General features: G+C 36.7%; 1 pseudogene; it reads left to right on the top strand.

Annotated features, from left to right (window-relative positions):
- Positions 1-341: 341 nt before the first annotated feature.
- Positions 342-16,463, top strand: part of LOC100397027 (alpha-endosulfine pseudogene) — a 48,736-nt pseudogene continuing 32,614 nt past the window's right edge.

Genomic DNA, 16,463 nt, shown 5'->3' on the forward strand with positions numbered 1-16,463 from the left:
TGTGATCTAATAGGAAAGCAGTAGGTTTCCATGCAAACACATTCAATGATGAAAAGCTGCTTACGACCAGCTTAAATTGTATACTGTACAAAAGGACTTCCCTATCTTGACCTATGTCTTCTTTCTATTCCTAATTCTACTACTGGAAACCACATAAAATGACCTAATCCTTCTAGCTCCTGGTGGTCTACCAAATATTTGAAGGCATTTATCATGTTTTCTTGTTCCCATTTTGGGAGTATCATTTTCCTAGTGTACTGCTTATTTCTATTCATTTCGTTTGACAGGTGCATGTGTGTTTTAACAGGATGGTGATTTGATTAATAGAAAGTAGCGTAACTATGGTCGTGAATAGAGGCTTGAGAAGTCCTTTAACAGCACAGAGAGAGAACGTCCTAAAAACCAAACTATGGGCACCCTCATGGGTGCTTTCCAGGTCTTCAAAGTTTGCCATGGGAATAACAGATAAAATAACACCCATCCCTCTCCCTAGAGGTTCAACCAGGCAGGTAAGTTTGCTTTTGGATTGCCTTGGGGCAATTTTTATATCCTCATGGCCTCCTCTCCTACCTGCCTATTTTAAAGCCTCTGATTATGTACTCAACAGTTACAAAGAAAGTATACTTCATGGCCCTAAGTATTTATGTGAAACTGACTAAAGAAAAAGCTGAGTTTCCAGGCATATCCCACAGCGAGCCTAGAATTCAGGCTAGGCTCTTTCATTTCTATATACTCAGATGGGTTTTTTTTGCAATTTTTCTGTCATCCTAATTTCTTTCTTCTAGTCTTGCTTCATTTTCCAGTACCCAGTTTTCCATTGCAGGATAAAAAAGGGCCTACCACATTATAGGCTAAGTCAGCATTGTTGAGGAAAAATCAATCCATATTCAAAATATGAAAATAAGACTTTGAGATGAATAAGAGCTACCTTTCAGTCAGAAAGGAGCGCTGAAGGAAGGGGCCATACTACTCTACCTCTATAACATCAGTAGGGAGGTCAAGCTTTGGTTGATACATTAATATATTTTCAAACCTTTCATGATTTGCCATGTGGTCAGCTGGGAAGGGCAATGACATGACATTTGTGTAAGGAGAATGAGATCTTGAGACATTCAATAAGGAAGGAAGAGATAGAATGTGTTTTTACAATTTAGCTAACTACACAAAGGCTACCTGAAACGAGATACCACTAACATATATTGAAAAGAAGTGCAGGATTGATGCAAAAAGACATTTAGGATCTATAAGGGGTCACCATGTTTGTTTAGAATAAGAGGATATTCCATATCTATAAAGAGTTCTCAATGTCTGTCCAGGTGGATAAAATATTGAAGACCTCTTTTAGTTAGGATTCTTATCTTTCTGAAAATATGGCATGACATTTTGTGGCCTGTGAAGCCTGCTTCCTTCTTTAATACAGAATAGGCTATGAGTCTCACTTCTTTTTTTTTTTTTTAATGTTTTTATTGAACTTTAGGTTCTGGGGTATATGTGCAGATCACGCAAGACTGTTTCATAGGTATATACATGGCCATGTGGTTTGCTGCCTCCATCCCCTCGTCACCTATAAGTGGCATTTCTCCCCATATCATCCCTCCCCAACCTCCTACACCCCACTGCCCTTCCTCTAGTCCCCCATGACAGGCCCCAGTGTGTGATGCAACCCTCCCTGTGTCCATGTGTTTTCATTGTTCAACACCCGCCTATGAGTGAGAACATGCAGCGTTTGATTTTCCGTTCTTATGTCAATTTGCTGAGAATGATAGTTTCCGGATTCATCCATGTCCCTATAAAGGACACGATCTCATCATGTTTTATGGCTGCATAATATTTCATGGTGTATATGTGCCACATTATCCTTGTCCAGTCTATCATCAGTGGGCATTTGGGTTGTTTCCAGGTCTTTGCTATTGTAAACAGTGCCACAATGAACACATGTGTGCATGTGTCTTTATAATAGAATGATTTATAATCCTTTGGATATATACCCAGTAACGGGATTACTGAGTCAAATGGAATTTCTATTTCTAGATCCTTGAGAAATTGCCACACTCTTTTCCACAATGGTTGAATTAATCTACACTCCCACCAACAGTGCAAAAGTATTCCTATTTCTCTACATTCTCTCCAACATCTGTCATCTTTAGATTTTTTAATGATTGCCATTCTAACTAGAGTGAGATAGTATCTCAGTGAGGTTTTGATTTGCATTTCTTTAATGACCAGTGATGATGAGCATTTTTTCATGTTTGTTGGCCTCATATATGTCTTCTTTTGAAAAGTGTCTGTTCATATCCTTGGCCCACTTTTGAATGGGTTTGTTTGTTTGTTTCTTATAAATCTGTTTTATTTCTTTGTAGATTCTGGATATTAGCCCTTTGTCAGATAGGTAGATTGCAAAAATTTTTTCTCATTCTGGTGGTTACTGGTTCACTCTAATGATTGTTTCTTTTGCTGTACAGCAGCTCTGGACTTTAATTAGGTCCCATTTGTCTAATTTTGCTTTTGTTGCCAATGCTTTTGGTGTTTTAGTCATGAAGTCCTTGCCTATGCCTATGTCCTGAATGGTTTTGCATAGGTTTTCTTCTAGGGTTTTTATGGTGTTAGGCCTATGTTTAAGTCTTTAATCCATCTGGAGTTACTTTTAGTGTAAGGTGTCAGGAAGGGGACTAGTTTCTGCTTTCTGCACATGGCTAGCCAGTTTTCCCAACACCATTTATTAAACAGGTAATCCTTTCCCCATTGCTTGTTTTTGTGAGGTTTGGCAAAGATCAGATGGTTGTAGATGTGTGGTATTGCCTCTGAGGCCCCTCTTCTGTTCCATTGGTCTATATCTCTGTTTTGGTACCAGTACCATGCTGTTTTGATTACTGTAGACTTGTAGTATAGTTTGAAGTCAGGTAGAGTGATGCCTCCAGCTTTGTTCTTATTGCTTAGAACTGTCTTGACTATGCTGGCTTTCTTTTGGTTGCATATGAAGTTTAAGTTGCTTTTTCCATTTCTGTGAAGAGGTAGCTTGATGGGAATAGCATTGAATCTATAAATTACTTTGGGCAGTATGGCCATTTTCATGGTATTGATTCTTCCTAACCATGAGCATGGAATGTTTTTCCATCTGTTTGTGTCCTGTCTTACTTCCTTGAGCAGTGGTTTGTAGTTCTCCTTGAAGAGGTCCGTTACATCCTTTGTTAGTTGTATTTCTAGGCATTTTGTTCTCTTTGTAGCAATTGTGAATGGGAGTTTGCTCTTGATTTCGTTCTCTTTTAGTCTGTTATTGGTGTATAAGAATGCTTGTGATTTCTGCATATTGATTTTTCTGCATATCCCGATCCTTTACTGAAGTTTCTTATCAGTTTAAGAGGATTTGGGGTTGAGATGATGGGAGTCTTCTAAATATACAATCATGTCTTCTGCAAATAGAGACAATTTGACTTCCTCTTTTTCTATGAGTCATACTTCTAAAGGGCCGTTGTCCCTTCACCTCTCTCTCTCTAGAGGACACGGCTTCCTTTGCTCACTACCATTTGGAGCTGTTTAGTTTATTATGGCTCACCCTCCCACTCACTCATTCTTCAGCCACAAGAGACTTTTAATGTTTTAATGTGGACAGGGAGTAGTTTCAAACTGCCATTACTGAACTAAAGCCACATTAAAAGAAAAAAAAACTTTTTGTATATTTATCTTGCTATTTAAATTGAAATTATGTTAAGAAATTACTTCTCTCTTTTAAGAGTCATTTTTTGTCATTTAGTACTGAAACAATGGTACAAATCAATGCTAATTTATGACAACTAAACAATAAAATATTGATGAAATAAAAATCGCTTTACTCCAGTAATGAGAATAGGCATTTAAATCAATTGTCTACTCTGGCACCAAAGATTCTTTCCAAAACACTAACCAGTTTGTATTTCTTGCTTAAAACACTTTACTAGTGACTTTTAGTGATATTTTCCACCTACTCCCGTTAAGTACTCTACTCAGTGTCTAATTGTCATCATCCTGGCCAAATAAAGGGGGCATGTGAAAATCAATAATCTCCCAACTGGGCATTTCTTAGATGTGGCTCTCTAGAATCTCCCAAACCCGTCTACTCTAGTGGACAACTACAAGGCACTTAGTTTGAATAGCAGATTTTTTCTCCCAGTGATTGATAGATAAACAATGTTAAATGTTCATCATCTCTGTTCTGCTTTGGTTTTATTTGAAATATAAATACTTTGTGCTTTGTATCTAACCCTCACCCACATTTTGGCTTCTGAATCTTCCTTATAATTATACTATATTATTTTAAGCATAATCCACCATAAGAAGTGGCAAGAGATCATTCCTTCCCATGAATTACGCTGGGAAAAGAAACTTGTTGATTATCTAAGTGATCATGATGACATTCTGAAGCTACGTTGTAACCCCTCTAATACATGTGGTATTTTGAGTAAGAGAGGATTGTTCAGACCTTTGACTCATACCCTAGGGATTTCTTTATTGTGGTGGTTGTTCTATCATTTTAATTTTTTAACTTTTAGAAAAGTAGTTTTATTGAGGCATGATAGACAAATAAACTGCACATATTTAAATGTGCAAATTGATTAGTTTTCATATGTGCATACATATATAAAATGATCACTGAAATCAAGATAATGAATATATCCATCACTCCTGAAAGTCTCCTAGTGGTCTTTTGTAATCGTTTTCTCCCATCCCTCCTGAGCCCCCTCATCTCTAATCATCTCAGAGGCTGGCTACGATAGTTGGACCAGACGAAGCACAACAACAAAGTAGCATGGTGTATTTGGGGAACTACAAGTAGCTTAGTATTGTGATAGCATGAAATGAGAGATTCAAGTAATGGAAGATGAGCAATAAACAAAAGCCAACCAAGAAGAGTATATTTGATCTTGCTAATGAGTTTTCTGTGCTTGGTCCTGCCCAATTGTGGTAGCCAATCTCCAAGATAGCCCCCAGTGATCCAAAATCCTGGTACTGACACTCTCGTGGAGTGTCACAGGGGTTGCATCTCCTTCCACATTGTATCAACGTTGGTCTAAGTGACCAATAAAATACAGCATAAATAATGGCATGTCTTCCAAGATTAGTTATAAAAGGCACTGCAGTTTGTATCCTCCTGTCTCTTTCTCTTTCTTTCTCTAACACTCATTCTGGAGTAAGGCAGTGTCATTCCCCAGCCTTATGGAGAACCCAACTAGTAAGGAACAGAGGCTGTTGAACAATAGCTCCCAAGAAACTGAGGCCTCCCAACAGCCATGTGAGTGAGATTAGGAGTAGATCCTCTCACCCCAGTTGAGCCTTCAGAAGACAGCTTGACTAGAATCTTTTGAGGGATCTCAAGCTAGGACCAGCCAACAAATCCATTCCTGAGTTCCTGAGCCTCAGAAACTGAATGATATAATAAATGTTTGTTGTTTTAAGCATGCTATGTGGTAGGGTAATTTGTTATAAAGCGGTAAATAACTAATACACTAACTTACTCCAGAACATTGAGAGTTAGCCATAGTCTACATTTAGTGTGCCTGTGGTATTGGGGGAGCCATGCCTTGACCTAAGCTACCTCTAGGGTGGCATCCCAAAGCCTACGAAATATCCAATATGCTTTTTAAATGATGGGAGAAAAGGAGGAAGGATGTGGGGTGGTCACAGGAGCAGTTATAACTCAATCTGGACTCTAAGTCTGTATAAAAGAACCAGGTAAAGGAAGAATATACCTTTGATTCAGAAGAAATTAGCTGAAGTTGGTTGGGAAGTATGACATGGAAATCTTAACAGAGGCCCTTCTTACACATCTATCTCAAGCAAACAGAATTAAAAAAAAAAAAAATTTTTTTTTTTTGCTGAAAATCTATGCCATTAGATCTTCTGCTGTAGATAAGGGATAAGGCATTGTCTCCAGAAGAACCCAGTTGAAATGCACCTGGGAGAGGAGCAGACCAGGGTGTATTACATAGGAAGGTTTTCAAAATACTGATGCCCAGAAAACACCCTTGATTTATTATAGAGCTCGATATTGTATAATAGCTACCCAAAACATTCAGAACAAGTGATCTTCAAAATGTCTTGTTAAGAGGGAGAAAAGCCAGAGTACCAGTTATCTGGGAGACAGCCTGCTGGATTTGGGCTTTGGGCCACAGCCTATCTCAGCAATAAAATGGCTACAAGATGAAAGAAGTGAGATAGAGCCCCAGGTTTTAAACTACTACAAAATTAGTAGTTTAGCACAAGTATTTTAGCACTTGGCCTATATTAGTGAACAATGTCTCTAAGGTGAGAAGCAGGCACCAGTGTTTTTAAAAGCTCTCTGGATGATTCCAATCCATAACCAAGTTTTCAAACTGCTGAGCTGTGGATATAAGTCATCGAAGAACACTAAAAGAGGGAGCAGAGAAACAAACCACTGAATTCAGCAAATTTGTCCTGTCTTTTTCGTGAGGATAGCCTAATGTTCTAGCTGCCACTGTTTACTTGACAACATAAACTCATCAAGTTATCTCAGTATTGCATTCCTCATTTTTCACAGCACCTAACCTGCTGTTGACATCCTATAAATGTTAAATAATAACAATGGTTTGCTGTCAGTTACTTCTTTGTAGCTGTCATTACTGTAGAGCTAGCGATCAGGGGAGAGGCTTTGTTCCATAAGTTTCAATTATTTGCACGTCACAGTTGCTGGTCAAATCAGAATCTTTCCAGACTCTAAGACAATGATGATATAAATGGGGTGTCATCAGAAGCAGTTCCTGGAGGGCCACCCTATTATTCTTCTCACAGCCATGAGAATTTATTAGCTTTCCAAAAACAAAAACCTGGCTCTCTGTCTCTCTTCCCTCATCTTGTAGCCACCCTATTGCTGAGATAGGCTGTGGCCTGAACCCCAAATTCAGTAGACTGTCTCCCAGAGAACTGGTCCTCTGGCTTTTCTCCCTCTTAACAAGACATTTCAAAGATCACCTGTTCTGAATGTTTGGGTAGCTATAATAAAAGGAACATTGTGAAGTATGGAAGATCTGGGAAATCCTCCAGGTATTGATAAGGAAAAAAACAATTAAGAATCAAAACCTTAAGAAAATTACATTTTCAATGTCATACAAAATGACCTTTAATTGTGAGGAGTTAAGAATTATTCCACGTCCATGCTCTCATGTGTCTATCAAGAATCTGTACATTACAAAATCCAAGCTCCTGCTTTGTTTTAATAATGTCTTTAGGCTTCTACTGGGAATTTCTTCAATACACAAAGATGTTAATTGGAGAACAAGAAAAGTACTTGAAGGACTTTTCCTGACCCACGATTATTCTTTGGTAAAGTTGAATTTTTTTAACATATGAAAGAATATTTGTGCCTCATCTTCTCAATGATAACTCATTGTAGCTATAATTCTATCAGCTCAAGACTATTGTGCATTTTAGAATTATGAACAATAGTTCTCTCCGTTGGAGGTGGTATCCCAAGACAACATAATGAGAAAATAAAGGCAAGAGAAATGCAATTCTCTTATGAATGCAAACAGCTAATTTAATAAATTACACAGTAGATTTTTTTTAATGCAGAAAATTCATAAAGATAAAATTCTGGCTCTTCATGTACGTGAAGTGGTTTTGGTTCCTTCGGGTTTTTTTTTTTTTTTTTTTTGCACATACATACAAAAAGGCTTAAGATTTGAAATTTCTTTTTTGTAATCCCAAGATCAAAGAAATACAAGAATGTAATTTCTTTTCTTAATAAAAAGAACTTTACCATAGTCATACCACATATTGTTACACAGAGCCAGCTGAAAAAAAGGCACTGGTATATTACACAGCAGTTTTAATATTTTTGGGTCATTTTGTGTACTTGAGGTTTCTTATTATAAAAATTTTAACTGAGGCTATGCAATTATTGCACAGTAATAAAGAACTGTTGTGTGGAAGGATTACTTGTTCATTACCTGGTCTGGGGTAGTTTTTATTACTACTTTATACAATTGTATAGAACTATGACATGCAAAAGCACAGTGACATATACAAAGCTGTTCATTGCAACAATGTTTATAACTGCAAATAACTGCAGAAAAACTAGACATTCATCAAAGACATGTCTTAAATAAATTATCATGTAACTATTCAATGAAATACTAGGCAACTATTAAAACAGTGAGGTGTTTTATGAAATTCTTCACAGATATATTAAAGTAGAAAGATGCAGTTTAGTGTATTTAATATGTGATCATTTGTGAGACAAAAGGACAAGTATATTTAAGTTGCATATGCACAGGCTGATTTTTAAAAAGAGCAATTGTGAAAAGGGGATTGAGAGGTTAAGAATCAGAGGTAGGAAGGAGCCTTTTTACTTGTTGCCTTTTTGTGTTATGTTATATGTCATTTGCAGTTTTGTTTAAAATACTTCAACATAGCCTGGGCAACATGGCAAGACCTCATCTCTAACAAAAATTAAAAAAAAAAATAGCTGGGCATGGTGGCATGTGTCTATAGCCCCAGCTACTTGGAAGGCTGAGGTGGGAGGATCACTTGTGCTACTATAGGAGGCAGAGATGGCAGTGAGCAAGATCATACAAGCGCACTCCAGCCTAGGTGGCAGAGCGAGACCCTGTCTCAAAACATAATAACAAAATAAAATACTTCAACATAGGTACTGTGGTATATATGTACACATGCAATATTTTTAACTTATTCCTTTACCCTTCAAATATTAACAAAATTGTTAATATTTGAAGTACCCTAATCAGGAATATTCCACTAAATAATTGTTAATGATAATGAGCATTTAAAAGTGGTGTTAAAAAGTATACATTCCAGAAATAGGCTAACATAATCACATCATCAGTCTTTTATTCTGATCTATAGCAGAGGTCAAATTGTTAAAAAATAGAGTTTATTCATCTATTCAAGTATTGAACGAATACTTATTGAGAAACTACTACATAATTCATAGTTTAGCACAGGCATTTTAGCACTTGGCCTGTACTGGCGAACAGAATAAAAATTCTTACTCTTGTAGTGATCTAATATACCTTTTAAAGATTTTCTTTATAGATGAAATTAGAAGGTACGACTTTTATTTCTAGCCCATGATGGATTAAATAGTACCTGACTACCACCGAAACATAACCAATTGGAAAACTTAACATAATATTAAATAAGAGTTTACAGAGACTAAAACGCAGGAAGCCCAGGCCAGTGAGCCTTCCAAGAAAGTAAACAAACAAAGCGAGCTCTATCATTGCCCTGGTCTGCTTCGTAGAAGTGATTTCCAGGCAGTAGCACAGAAATAGAGAAAACCCAAGCCAACTACAGAGGCCTTGCTGACCGGAGGAAAGAAAGTTCAAAGTATATGGAGGCGACGGGAAGAGTAGAATACTGGAGAGGAAATGCTAAATAAAGGTGTGCTCTTGAGTAGGAAATCTATAGGGCAACTGTAAGCTCAGGAAATGGTTTTCTTAATTTTACTTTAAGTTCCGGGTTACAAGTGCAGAATGTGTAGGCTTGTTATGCAGGTATGTGTGTGCCGTGGTGGTTTGCTGCACTTATTAACCCATTATCTAGTTTTTTTATTTATATATTTTTTTGAGATGGAGTTTTTGCTCTTGTTGCCCAGGCTGGAGTGCAGTGGCATGATCTTGGCTCACTACAACCTCCGCCTCCCAGGTTAAAGCGATTCTCCTGCCTCAGTCTCCTGAGTAGCTGGGATTACAGGCATTCACCACCATGCCCAGCTAATTTTGTATTTTTAGTAGAGACGGGTTTTGCCATGTTGAACAGGCTGGTTTTGAACTGCTGACCTCAAGTGATACACCCACCGAGGCCTCCCACAGTGCTGGGATTACAGGCGTAAGCCACCACACCCGGCCTCATGTGTATCAGCCATTTGTCCTAATGCTCTCTCTCTTCTCACCTCCAACCCAACTCAGTAATTTTCAATGCTCATATAGGGCTGGAAGATATCCAAGTTTCAACCAGCCAAAGTGAAGCCTTTATTGAAGCACTAGGCCATTGAACAGAGACCCCCCAAAGGGTCTTGTCTTAGCAGTAGGACTAACTGGGGCTATAGTAAGGACTACTCAAGATCCACACTCAAAAAGATGAAGAACAAGCCTCAAAACTAAAGCATTATCTCAACTGCCTGATAAAATAAATTCCACATTTTTTCTTTTCTTTTTTTTTGAGACGGAGTTTTGCTCTTGTTACCCAGGCTGGAGTGCAATGGCGCGATCTCGGCTCACCACAACCTCTGCCTCCTGGGTTCAGGCAACTCTCCTGCCTCAGCCTCCAGAGAAGCTGGGATTACAGGCACGCGCCACGATGCCCAGCTAATTTTTTGTAATTTTAGTAGAGACGGGGTTTCATCATGTTGACCAGGATGGTCTCGATCTCTTTACCTCATGATCCACCCGCCTCGGCCTCCCAAAGTGCTAGGATTACAGGCTTGAGCCACCACGCCCGGCCCTCCACATTTTTCTTTAAAAAAAAAAGACAACAAAACATTGATTCTTGAAAAATGACTACCATCCAGTCAAAAATTATAAAGATGATGTGCAAAGAAGTAGAAAAATGTGATTAGTAACCAACAATATATAAATAAAAGGAAAAAGCCAAAGTAGGATACAGTTGACCCTTGAATAACATGAATCCAAACTACATAAATCCACTTATAAATGGATTTTCTCCTGCGATTGCCAGCCCTGACACCCCAAGACCAATGCCTCCTCTTCTCCCTCCTTCTCAGCCTATTCGATATGAAAATAATGCAGATGAAGACTTTTATGATGCTCCACTTCCACTTAATGATAAATATTTTTATTTTCCTTATGATTTTCTTAGTAATGTTTTTTTCTCTACCTTACTGTATTTTAAGAATCCAGTATACTTCATATAACATATAAAATATGTGATAGTCAACTGTTTGTGTTATTGGTAAGGCTTCTAGTCAACAATGGGCTATTAGTAGTTAAGTTTTTATGGAGTCACAAGTTATACAAAGATTTTCAACTGCACAGAGAGGTCAATACCCCTAAATCCCATGTTGTCCAAGGGTCAACTATACCAAAGAAAACATGAGCAAAATGAAGAAAGACATAAAATTTCTTGAAATGAAAATTACAATGTCAGAAATGACAAACTTACTATATGTGCTTAACATCAAATTAGACGCTGTAATAATTTAAAAATATGGCAAAAGAAACCATACAAACTGAACTGCAGAAAGAAAAAGATCCTGAACAAAATGAGCATCCATTTACTTAAGGGACAGTAACAAGAATTCCAATATCTATGAAATTAAAATATTTAAATTCAAGAATCAAAAGGGGTGGAGGAAGAGGAATTCAATAACCTAATATTTGTAAAAAGCAAGCAGAGTAAAAAGGCATTAAAGAAAAGCAAGAGGAGAATTACACTGATTTCTAATTAGAACTAATTCAAGCCAAAACGAACAAAAAATAGAATGACATATATATAAAGTGATGAAGAAAAACTATTAATTTGCTATCCAGTGAAAATATACCTTAAAAAGAAGTGAAATTAAGGCTTTTTCAGATAAATGAAAACGGAGACAGACTTGTCATTAGCAAACTTGTTCACATACAAAGTTTTTACTGATTCAAGTAAAAGGATACCCCATGAACACTGAAATCTACACAAAGGAATAAAGACAGGTGGATACAGCTAATATGTGGATATTATATTACGTATATTTTTAATTTTCTAATTTATTAAAAAATAATTATAAGATACTATATTGTGGGATTCATAAGACATGAAATATAATGATAAAAACAATAGCAAAAAAAAGCAGGAGGGAGAAATGAAGGTACTTTTTTTAACTTTTATTTTAAGTTCAGGGGTATATGTGTAGTTTGTTATATAGGTAAACTCATGTCACGTGGGTTTATTGTACAGATTATTTCATCGCCAAGGTATTGAACCTAGAGCCTACTAGTTATTTTTCCTGATGCTATTTCTTCTCCCACCCTTCACCCTCTGATAGGCCCCAGTGTCTGCTGTTCCCCTCTATGTGTCCATATGCTCTCATCATTTAGCTCCCACTTACAAGTGAGAACATGCAGTATCTGGGTTTCTGTTTCTGCATTAGTTTGCTAAGAATGATGCCCTCTAGCTCCACCTAAGTTCCAGCAAAGGACATGATCTCATACTTTTTATGGCTGCATAGTATTCCATGGTGTAGCCATTTTCTTTATCCAATTTGCCATTGATGGACATTTAGGTTGATTCATGTCTTTGCTATTGTGAGTAGCACTGCAGTGAGTGTACATGTGCACATGTCTTTCTGATGGAACAATTTATATTCCTTTGGGTATATACCCAGTAATGGGATTGCTAGGTCAAATGGTAGTTCCAGTTTTTAGGTCTTTGAGGAATTGCGACACAGTATTTTCCATAATGTTCAAACTAATTTACATTCCCACCAACAGTGTATAAACGTTTCTTTTTTTCCCCACAACCTTGCCAGCACCTGTTATTTTTTGTATTTTTAATAGTACCCAATCAAACTGATGTGAGATATCTCATTGTGGTTTTGATTTAAAGTTCTACTTTGATTTGAATTTCTCTAATGACCAGTGATGTTGAGTTTTTTCTCATATGATTGTTGGCTGCAGGTATGTATTCTATTGAAAAGTGTCTGTTTTGGTGTCTGTTGCCCACTTTTTAAAGGGGTTGTTTGTTTTTTCTTGTAGCTTTGTTTAAGTTCTTTGTAAAGACTAGATATTAGACCTTTGTCAAATGCACAGTAGGTCTGTGACATTATTTTGGGGCTCTCCATTCTGTACCATTGGTCTATGTGTCTGTTCTTGTACCAGTACCATGCCGTTTTGGTTACTGTAGCTTTGCTACAGTTTTGTTCTTTTTGTTCAGAATTGCCTTAGTTATTTAGCCTTTTTTGTTGTTGTTCCACATGAATTTTAAAATAGTTTTTTCTAGTCCTTCAAAAAATTTCATTGGTTGTTTTACAGGAATAGCATTGAATCTATGAATTGCTCTGGGTAGTATGGCATTTTAATGATATTGATTCTTCCCACCCATCAGTGTCAAGTGTTTTTCCATTTGTTTGTCTCATCTCTGATTTCTTTGAGCAGTATTTTGTGGTTCTCATCGTAGAAATCTTCCACCTTCCTGGTTAGCTGTATTCCTAAGTGTTTTATTTATTTATTTTTGTATCCGTTGTGAATGGGATTGCATTCCTGATTTGGCTCTTGGCTTGATGATTGTTAGTGTATAGGAATGCTGGTGATTTGTACACATTGATATTGTGTCCTGAGACTTTGCTGAAGTTATTTACTAACTTAAGGAGCTCTTGGACTATGGGGTCTTCTAGATATGGAATCATGTCATCTGCAAACAGGAATAGTTTGACTTCCTCTCTTCCTACTTGGATGCCCTTTATTTATTTCTCTTGCCAGATGGCTGTGGCTAGGACTTTCAATACTATGTTGAATGGTAGTAATGAGAGAGGGTAGCCCTTTTTTGTGCCAGTTTCAAGAGGAATGCTTACAGCTTTTGGGCATTTACTATGATGTTGGTTGTGGGTTTGTCATAAGTGGTTCTTATTATTTTGAGGTATGTTCCTTCAATACCTAGTTTATTGAGAGTTTTTAACATGGAGGAGTACTGAATTTTGTTGAAAGCCTCTTCTGTATCTATTGAGATGATCATGTGGTTTTTGTCTTTAGTTCTGATTATCTGATGAATCACATTTGTTGATTTGTGTATGTTAAACCAACCTTGCAACCCAGGGATAGAGCCTACCTGATGGTGGTGGATAAGCTTCTTTCTGTGCTGCCTGATTTGATTTGACAGTATTTTGTTGAGGATTTTTGCACCAGTGTTCATCAAGGATATTGACCTGAAGTTTCATTTTGTGTCATATCTCTGTCAGGTTTTGGTATCACAATGATGTTGGGATATGAGTTAGGGAGGAGTACCTCCTCCTCAATTTTATGAAATAGTTTCAATAAGAATTGTACTAGTTCTTATTTATACATCTGGTAGAATTCAGCTGTGAATCTGTCTGGTCCTAGGCTTTTTTTTTAGCTGGTAGGCAATTTATTACTGATTCAATTTTGAAGTTCTTTGTTGGTCTATTTAGGGGTTCAATTTCTTCCTGGTTTAGTCTGGGGTTGATGAATGTGTCCAGAAGTTTATCCATTTCTTCTAGATTATCTAGTTTGTGTGCATAAAGGTATTCATCATATTCTCTGGTGGTTATCTATATTTCTGTGGGGTCACTGGTAATATCACCTTTGTCATTTCTAATTATGTTTATTTGAATCTTCTCTCTTTTCTTCTTTATTAGCTAGCAATCTATTTTATTAATTTTTTTCAAAGAACCAGCTCCTGGATTCATTGATCATTTGAATGGTTTTTCGTGTCTCGGTTTCTTTCAGTTCAGCTCTGATGTTGGTTATTTCTTGTCTTCTGCTAGCTTTTGGGTTGGTTTGCTCTTTGTTCTCTAGTTCTTTTAGTTGTTATGATAGGTTGTTAAATTCAGAGCTTTCTAACTTTTTGATGTTAGTATTTAGTACTATAAGTTATTCTTTTAACACTGGTTTAGCTATGTCCCAGAGATTCTGGTATGTTGTGTTTTTGTTCTCAGTAGTTTCAAATAATTTATCAATTTCTGTTATAATTTCATTATTTACCCAAAAGTCATTCCGCATCAGGTTATTTAATGTCCATGTAATTGTATGGTTTTCAGCAAATTTCTTAGTTTTGATTTCTAACTCTATCGCACTGTGATCTGAGAGAGTGGTTGCTATAATTTCAGTTCTTTGGCATTTGCTGAGGAGTGTTTTATGTCTGATTGTGTGGCTGATTTTAGAGCATGTGCCATGTGGCAATGAGAAGAATGTATATCTATTGTTATTGTGTGGAGAGTTCTATAGATATCTATCAGGTACATTTGTTCCAGTGCTGAGTTCAGGTCCCAAATATCTTTGTTAATTTTCTGTCTAAGTAATCTGTCTAATATTGTCAGTGGGGTCTTGAAGTCTGCCACCACTATTGTGTGGAAGTCTAAGTCTCTTTGAAGGTCCCTAAGAGCTTGCTTTATGAATCTGAATGCTCTTATGTTGAATGTATATAGATTTTGGACAGTCTCCTTCTTAAGTTACACCCTTTATCATTATATAATGCCCTTCTTTGCCTTTGTTGATCTATGTCAGTTTAAAGTCTATTTTGTCCTAAATTAGGACTCACACCGCTGCTTTTTTTCTGTTTTCCATCTGCTTGGTAGATTTTTCTCTATCCCTTTATTTTGTGCTTATGTGTGTTGTTGCATATGAGATGGGTCTCTTGAAGAGCATGTACCATTGGGTCTTAATTCTTTATTCAGCTTGCCACTCTGTGCCTTTTAATTGAGGCATTTATCCCATTTACATTCAAGGTTAGTATTGATATATGTTGATTTGATCCTGTCCTCATGATGTTCGCTAGTTATTATGAAGACTTGTTTGTGCAGTTGCTTTATAGTGTCACTGGTCTGTGGAAAGTACATTACTTAAAGTGGTATAATATTTTTAGGTGGATTCTGATAAAGTAAAAATATGTATTGTAAATTCTAGAATAGCCAATAAAATTTTTTTAAAGAAGTAAATATAATAAGTTATTGATGAGAAAATAAAGCAATAATAAATCATTTTTAATTTGCCAATATAGGAAGAAATAACCAAAGTCATTGTAAAACAAGAACAACAAAAGTAGAAAAAAAATATGGTGATAAGTCCTGCAGTATATTTGTGTATTTGTCTGAATTTTTTGATGTTTATGATGTCTGTCAGATCCATAAAATGTATTTTTTTGTGTGTTTTCTTTCCTCTTTCTAAGTAAATATTCATTTTTATCTCCAGTTTTGTGCTCAAAATTTTGTATCACTTTTTTCTTAAAGAGAGCTCTCGGAATTATTAAGCTTTATGCCACACAAGACCTTTGAAGGACCTGTGAAAACAGATGGCCCCTCATCAAGCTTTTGAAATGGGTTGTATGATGGTCTTTGAAGGTGCTTGCTAACAAAAGTTTTTATATATGACCAAATTGGGTCTAAGATTTGTTCTGAATGGGATACACTATCTGGTAAAGAGCTTGTAGGGGAGGAACCAAAACAGGATAACCATATCATTTATCAGCCAAACCAGGACACTTTTTTTTAAGATCTTATTTATCACATTTTTAAGGTAACAATATTTTTCAGTGCATTTGTAAATGAGTAGTAGATGGTTGGTTGCTACCCAGACTCTTAACTACAGTTATAAAATGTGTATTTTGGCTTCTGTTATGTATTTTTTATTGCATTTTAGGTTTTTGGGTACATGTGAAGAACATGTAAGATTGTTGCATAGATACACACATGGCAGTGTGGTTTGCTGCCTTCCTCCCCATCACCTATATCTGAGATTTCTCCCCATGTTATCCCTCCCTCACTCCCCACCCCCCACTGTCCC

Source organism: Callithrix jacchus, chromosome 6 (genome assembly GCF_049354715.1).
Source record: "Callithrix jacchus isolate 240 chromosome 6, calJac240_pri, whole genome shotgun sequence".
Lineage (NCBI taxonomy): Eukaryota > Metazoa > Chordata > Mammalia > Primates > Cebidae > Callithrix > Callithrix jacchus.